The sequence below is a fragment of the Myotis brandtii genome, unplaced genomic scaffold (assembly GCF_000412655.1).
Source record: "Myotis brandtii unplaced genomic scaffold, ASM41265v1 scaffold133, whole genome shotgun sequence".
Taxonomy (NCBI): Eukaryota; Metazoa; Chordata; class Mammalia; order Chiroptera; family Vespertilionidae; genus Myotis; species Myotis brandtii.
The window spans coordinates 1,079,777-1,085,942 of record NW_005354718.1 but is presented as its reverse complement, the minus strand read 5'-3'; the positions used below and the strand labels follow the sequence as shown (position 1 = coordinate 1,085,942).

The following is a 6,166-nucleotide window of genomic DNA, read 5'->3' as shown; positions in this document are numbered from 1 at the left end:
TTTGAGAAATAATGACCAGAGTCTTGGATACTGGTATGGTCCAAGGTAATGGGACAAAAGATCTGGGAAGACGGGCGGCCCGCGGCTGCGCTTGTCCGGCGAGGTCAGGGCGTCCCCTGCCGGCCGCAGGGAGCGCTGCAGGCAGGGCTCGGCCGGGAGCGCCCGCCTCTGAGGTGCCCGCCTGGAGGGGGGACATGGTGGTATCGCCTACTTCCTTATTTCTCTGTGAGCAAAGGGAAGGCCAGTGCCAACCACTGACACTCGTGAGCTCCAGTAACTTCCCTAGGGCCCCCAGGCGGGGCCAGGGGCTGAGAAGCAGTAGCTCTCAGAAGTTTGCAAGTGGAATTAATTTTAGCAATCTGGCCTGAGTCTATAACATAATGGTGACACATTAAAGAAATACATCTATTTGGTGCTTACCGTGAGAGCTTTACATAGATCATCTCACTGAAACCTGACAACAACCCTTTGGGGTAGGTACTATGTGGAGGAAACTGCAGGTAAGTACCTAGCTAAAGTAAGGGACAAGAGGCAAGCCCAGGCCCCCCTGACTCCCAGTCCAGTGCTCTCACCAGGCCGCTCCAGGGCATTAGGGCTGGGATCTAAACCTGGGAGTTCATCCTGGGGGCGTGGGAAGCAGAAGTCCCTGGGGCCCTGCATCTCCCAAGAAGATACACAGTGAACGCTTGTGTATATAGGAATTGCTAGTTGGGAGTGTCTGGGTGGATTCAGTTTAAGGAATGTGTTGCTATGGCTACAGGGAGGTTATTCTCTCATTCTGAGCACCCAGATGTCTAGGACACACCCTCAATTCCCTCTGGCCTCCCCTGTGGCCTTCTCTAGGATGCTGCCACCAGAGCTAACCACATCCCGCAGACCCAGGGGGTCTGCCATGTCATTCCCTTCTATGTTTCAATGACACCCCCCCTCCCTTCCTTCATCCTGAGCTGACCCTGACGTCAGCACACTGGGCCTACAGGGAGGCAGTTCAGGACCCGCGGTGCCCCTCAGAGTGACACTGGAAACCAGCACAGCATCTGGCAAGGTGTATCATTGTGACCTGCTTCTGTAGAACGAATCCACCTTGACAAAGAGAAAAGGGAATGGCCAACTCCAATCTAAGGGACTAGGGTGCCTACCTTAGCTCACTTACCTTTCCCCAATTCACAGTGAGGTAGGCACTTGAATTACGTCCCCATTTTATAGACGAGGGAACTAAAAGACCGAAGGATTTAAGTAAATTTGGAATAAAAATATTAGCAGGTGTTTGCAGTGAAAAACCATGTACTGAGCACACCCTCCGCTGCCATCTGATTATAGCTTTTCTTGGCCTTTAAACTAGTTTGCAACCCGCAGGTTGGAGAGACCGATGGCAGTGCTGAGGTTCAGTCTATGCATATGCAAATGAATTCTGTTCAACCTTCCTCTCTTGTGAGAAATTCAATTTTGCTTCCATTTATACATTCATTTCAATACTCCTGATCTATAAATGGTCTGTTCTTTGGATTCACCTTGAATGAGTTGTAACATCTCTCTGGTTCCCTGATTAATAATAAAGTAAATAGATCTTAAATATGCGTGTGAGAGTCATTTCACCTTTTTTTAAAAAGTGACCTTTCAATAGAGGCCATGTAATTTGCCTCCAGTCACTTAGGCAAGGAGAGGTAGAGCTGTTACTCAAACCCAGGCAGCCAGGCGGCATCTGTGTTTATAACCATCACTGCAGTCCAGACACTGCAAAGCTTAATTGCATTCGAGTAACCACAGCTGTAAGTTAATCAACCCGCATCTAAATAAGACCTTTGAACCTAATTCAAACCCTAGCCCTAATTAAAACCTAGTAAATTCAATCGTACTCTGCCTAAGGAAAGGACATGTATGGCCACAGCATTCTGGAAAGATGATCTTAGGTGATACAAGCGGACACTTCTCCAGGCCCTTAGGCCCCAGGCCTCTGAGGAGTACGGGGTGTTCTCTTCTCCCAGGTCAGCCTGCAGCAGGCCCACACTTGGGCCTAAGGCTGGGCAAGTACACGCAGGTGATCTGTGCTGGGAGGCTCGGTGCTCCACTCAGTGCTGCCCCTAGGCCTTTGCCGAAGGCCCCAGGAGGTGGGAGGGGATTTGGGAGATACTTTCATTTCCCAGTTCTCTTAGGCGAGTGCAGGAGAAGAGGTCAAAAGGTGTCTGGTCCATGTAACTTGGAGAATGGGACCCAGCTTCCTGCCTCACATACTCCTCTGCTCCAAGGGCCAAAAGCCACCAACCTAACTGCAAGGCAGAATTTTGTGTTTTTGACAAAATTTAACCATGTCTTTTTAACATAGACTCTCAATTTCATTGTTCACTGAGCTGTCTTTATTCCGGACTGATCATTAACAATCCATTGTTTTCCTCATTGGGGAATTTATTTTTGGATCTCTATTTTTAAAAATTGACTTGCTTCATTATTGCTTTTTTCATTCACGCCACATTATTTTGTTTCATAGTACTGATTTTTATGATTCCTTTTTTATGGCAAATGATGCTGTTTTTTCATTTATGATAACGATATTAAATAAACTTCCTTAAGTGTAAAATGAGCCAACTTGAAGAAAAATATTAACTAATAATACAGGTGGTATTAGATTAGCAAAAATCAAGAAGACAGTATCTTTGCCCGACCAGTGTGGCTCAGTGGTTGACCACAGCATTCTGGAAAGATGACCTATAAACTAGGAGGTCACAGTTCTGATTCCCCATCAGGGCATGTGCAGGGGTTGCAGGTTCAATTCCCAGTAAGGGGTATGCAGGAGGCAGTCAATCGATGTTTCTATCTCTCCATCTCTCTCCTTTTCTCTCATTAAAATCAATAAAAATATATTTTAAAAAGGAAAAAAGAAGGTGGTATCCAAATGACGGAAGGGGACTGGTCCATATATAATAACACTGTTTATTGGGAATTCATTATGTGCCAGCCCCAATGCTATGGTATCCACAGTAGCATTGTCCAGTAGAATCTGTGATGACAGAAACACTCTATTTCTGTATTAGCCAAGATATATGTGGTTATTGAATCTCTGAAATGTGGCTAGTGGGACTAAAGAATTGAATTTTTTCTTTTATTTAATTTTAATTATTTAAACGTAAGTATCCATGTTTACCATGTTAGAGCATACATAAGAGTCTCAATTATAGCATTATATAAAATCTTTATAACATCTGTGAAGTATTATCCCCATTTTGCTGATAAAGAGATTTAAACCTTCAGAAACTGTCTAAGGCAGTGGTTCTCAACCTTCTGGCCCTTTAAATACAGTTCCTCATGTTGTGACCCAACCATAAAATTATTTTCGTTGCTACTTCATAACTGTAATGTTGCTACTGTTATGAATCGTAATGTAAATATCTGATCTGCAGGATGGTCTTAGGCGACCTCTGTGAAAGGGTCGTTCGACCGCCAAAGGGGTCGCGACCCACAGGTTGAGAACCGATGATTTAGGCCAACCCTTAGATCCCACGAGCACTGCAACTGGTTCCACTTAAATTCATGACCATGAATATCAAGCCGGCTCTGATGTTCTCCGGCAATCTGATACCACATCTCGAATATGTTTGTTCTCTGAGGATTCCATGGTTTCTTTCAAATGTTCAACACCCTCTGCTCACTTCTCATCCTAAGCTGATGACCTTTTGTAGCAGACCTCTGCTGGGTTTTGGTTCTCCAGGATCTGAAGCTATTTGTAATCTCCCATTGTGTGATTTTTGATGAAAGGCAAAGAAAATAAAAGGGTCAGAGTGGTTACCCTCTATCTGCCCTCAGGACTTAGATGTTGGCCAATCTGGGACTTCCAACAAAGACTCTGACTTCTAGAAATTCCAAGGCCTATGGCTCGTTAGAGATTATTCCTAGTGGTGGTCATGACAGAGTGGTCCTGTGCTAGTAGCCCCATAGGAGGGGTTTTCACCAGACTGTTCCAGTCTGTGCTAGTCCCGTGGCATATGAAAATGACTCTCCAAATTTTTTTATAGTGTTTACTGCACCACCAAGCTCCAAACTTGTATATTCAGCTGCTTGCTTGATAATTCCACTTACACATGTCATACATAGGCATCTCAGATATTACTTCACCAAAACAAAAACTTTTCATCTTTTTTACAAAACTTTTTACTTCCTGGCAGAGCCGAGGTTGGGAGAAGAATGGAGCATCTGAGCAGCACCTCCAGCCTCCTCTCTTCTCCCCGCACCTCACTCTCACGACCTACCTGCCTGCCGCCTACTTGTCCCCCAAAACATCTTCCACCTCAGGGAGTTCCCACTTGAACAAAGGCATCAAGGAGGTGTACACGTCCCTGCCTCAGGGTGATATGTATGTCCGGACTGATGATACTGGAGAAGGCCTGCGATGCAAGACCTTGGACAGTGAGCCCAAGTGTATAGAAGAGTTGCCGGCGTAGAATTTTTTTTAAAGTATATTTTACTGATTTTTTACAGAGAGGAAGGGAGAGGGATAGAGAGTTCGATCAGCTGCCTCCTGCACACCCCCTACTGGGGATGTGCCTGCAACCAAGGTACATGCCCTTGACTGGAATCGAACCTGGGACCCTTCAGTCCGCAGGCCGCCGCTCTATCCACTGAGCCAAACTGGTCAGGGCACCTGAGTAGAATTTTGATGGCTCTAGTACTTTACAGTCTGAAGACTCCAACAGTGATATGTATCTTCTCCCTGCTGCCATGTTTCAGGACCCTTTCCACAAGGATCCCAACAAGCTGGTGTTCTGTGAAGTCTTCAAGTACAAATGAAAGCCTGCAGAGACCAATTTAAGGCATAAAGGGATAACTGACATAGTGAGTAATCAGCACTCCTGGTTTGGAATGAAGCAGGAATATACCCCTTTGGTTGACTTTCCAATGGCTTCCTTGGGCCCCAAGGGCCATACTACTGTGGCGTGGGAGCAGACAGAGCCTATGGCAGGGATATTGTGCAGGTTCACTACCTAGCCTGCTCATGAGCTGGCGGCATCAAGACCAAGGGGCCAAACGCTGAGGTCATGCCCACCCAGTGGGAATTTCAGATAGGACTCTGTGATGGAATCTTGCACTAAGAGTGTGAAGATTTGGAGTGATAGCACCTTTTTAAAAAAATATATTTTATTGATTTTTTTACAGAGAGGAAGGGAGAAGGATAGAGAGTTAGAAACATCGATGAGAGAGAAACATCGATCAGCTGCCTCCTGCACACCTCCCACTGGGGATGTGCCTGCAACCCAGGTACATGCCCTTGATTGGAATCAAACTTGGGACCCTTGAGTCCGAAGGCCGATGCTCTATCCACTGAGCCAAACCGGGCTGGAGTGATAGCAACTTTTGATCCTAAGCCCATTCCCGGGAACTGGAATGGTGTGGACAGCCACACCAACGTCAGCACCAAGGTCATGCGAGAGGAAAACGGTCTGAAGTACATTGAGGAGTCCTTCCAGAGGCTGAGCAAGCAACACCAGTACCTCCTCGGAGCCTATGATCCCAAGGGGGGCAAGACAATGCCTGGAACCTAAGAGGATTCAAGGAAACCTCCAACATCAACTGATTTTTTGCTGGTGTGGCCCACTGTAGCACTAGCATCCGCATTCCCCGGGCTGTGGGCCAGGAGGAGAAGGGTTACTTTGAAGACAGGCACCCCTTTTTGGGGTGACAGAAGCCCTCATCTGCATGGGTCTTCTCAATGAAACTAGCGATGAGCCCTTCCAGTACAAAGACGAAGTGGACTAGACTTGCAGCCATCGAACCCCTTCTAATTAATTCTTCATCCCGCTCCCATTCGTGCCTCCCTCTCAATTGTTATAAGAGTTGTAACTCAAAGGGTGGAATATCAAGGCCTTTTTTTTAAGGCCTTTTTTTATTCTTCGTGAAAACAAAAGCAAAAGCTTTTTACTTCCTAAGTCTTTCTTATCTTAGCAAATGGCACCACTATCCATTCAGTTGCTCAAATAAAAAACCTATGAGACAGCCCTGATTTCTCTTTTCCTCTTAATGCTCATATCCAATTGAACGACAGTCCTGTTGACTTTTCAGTGTCTTCACTTAAGGTTGTCTGTAGGTTCTGCAACTTTAAGCAAAATGACCTGTAATGAAAACAATTTTACCATAGGCTAATTTATATAAACAAGAGTTAAGTTCCCAGGGCATGTCA

At 45.8% G+C, this 6,166-nt stretch overlaps 1 pseudogene; it reads left to right on the top strand.

Annotated features, from left to right (window-relative positions):
- Nucleotides 1-482: 482 nt before the first annotated feature.
- LOC102253447 lies at nucleotides 483-5,781 on the top strand (annotated as a pseudogene).
- Nucleotides 5,782-6,166: the final 385 nt, after the last annotated feature.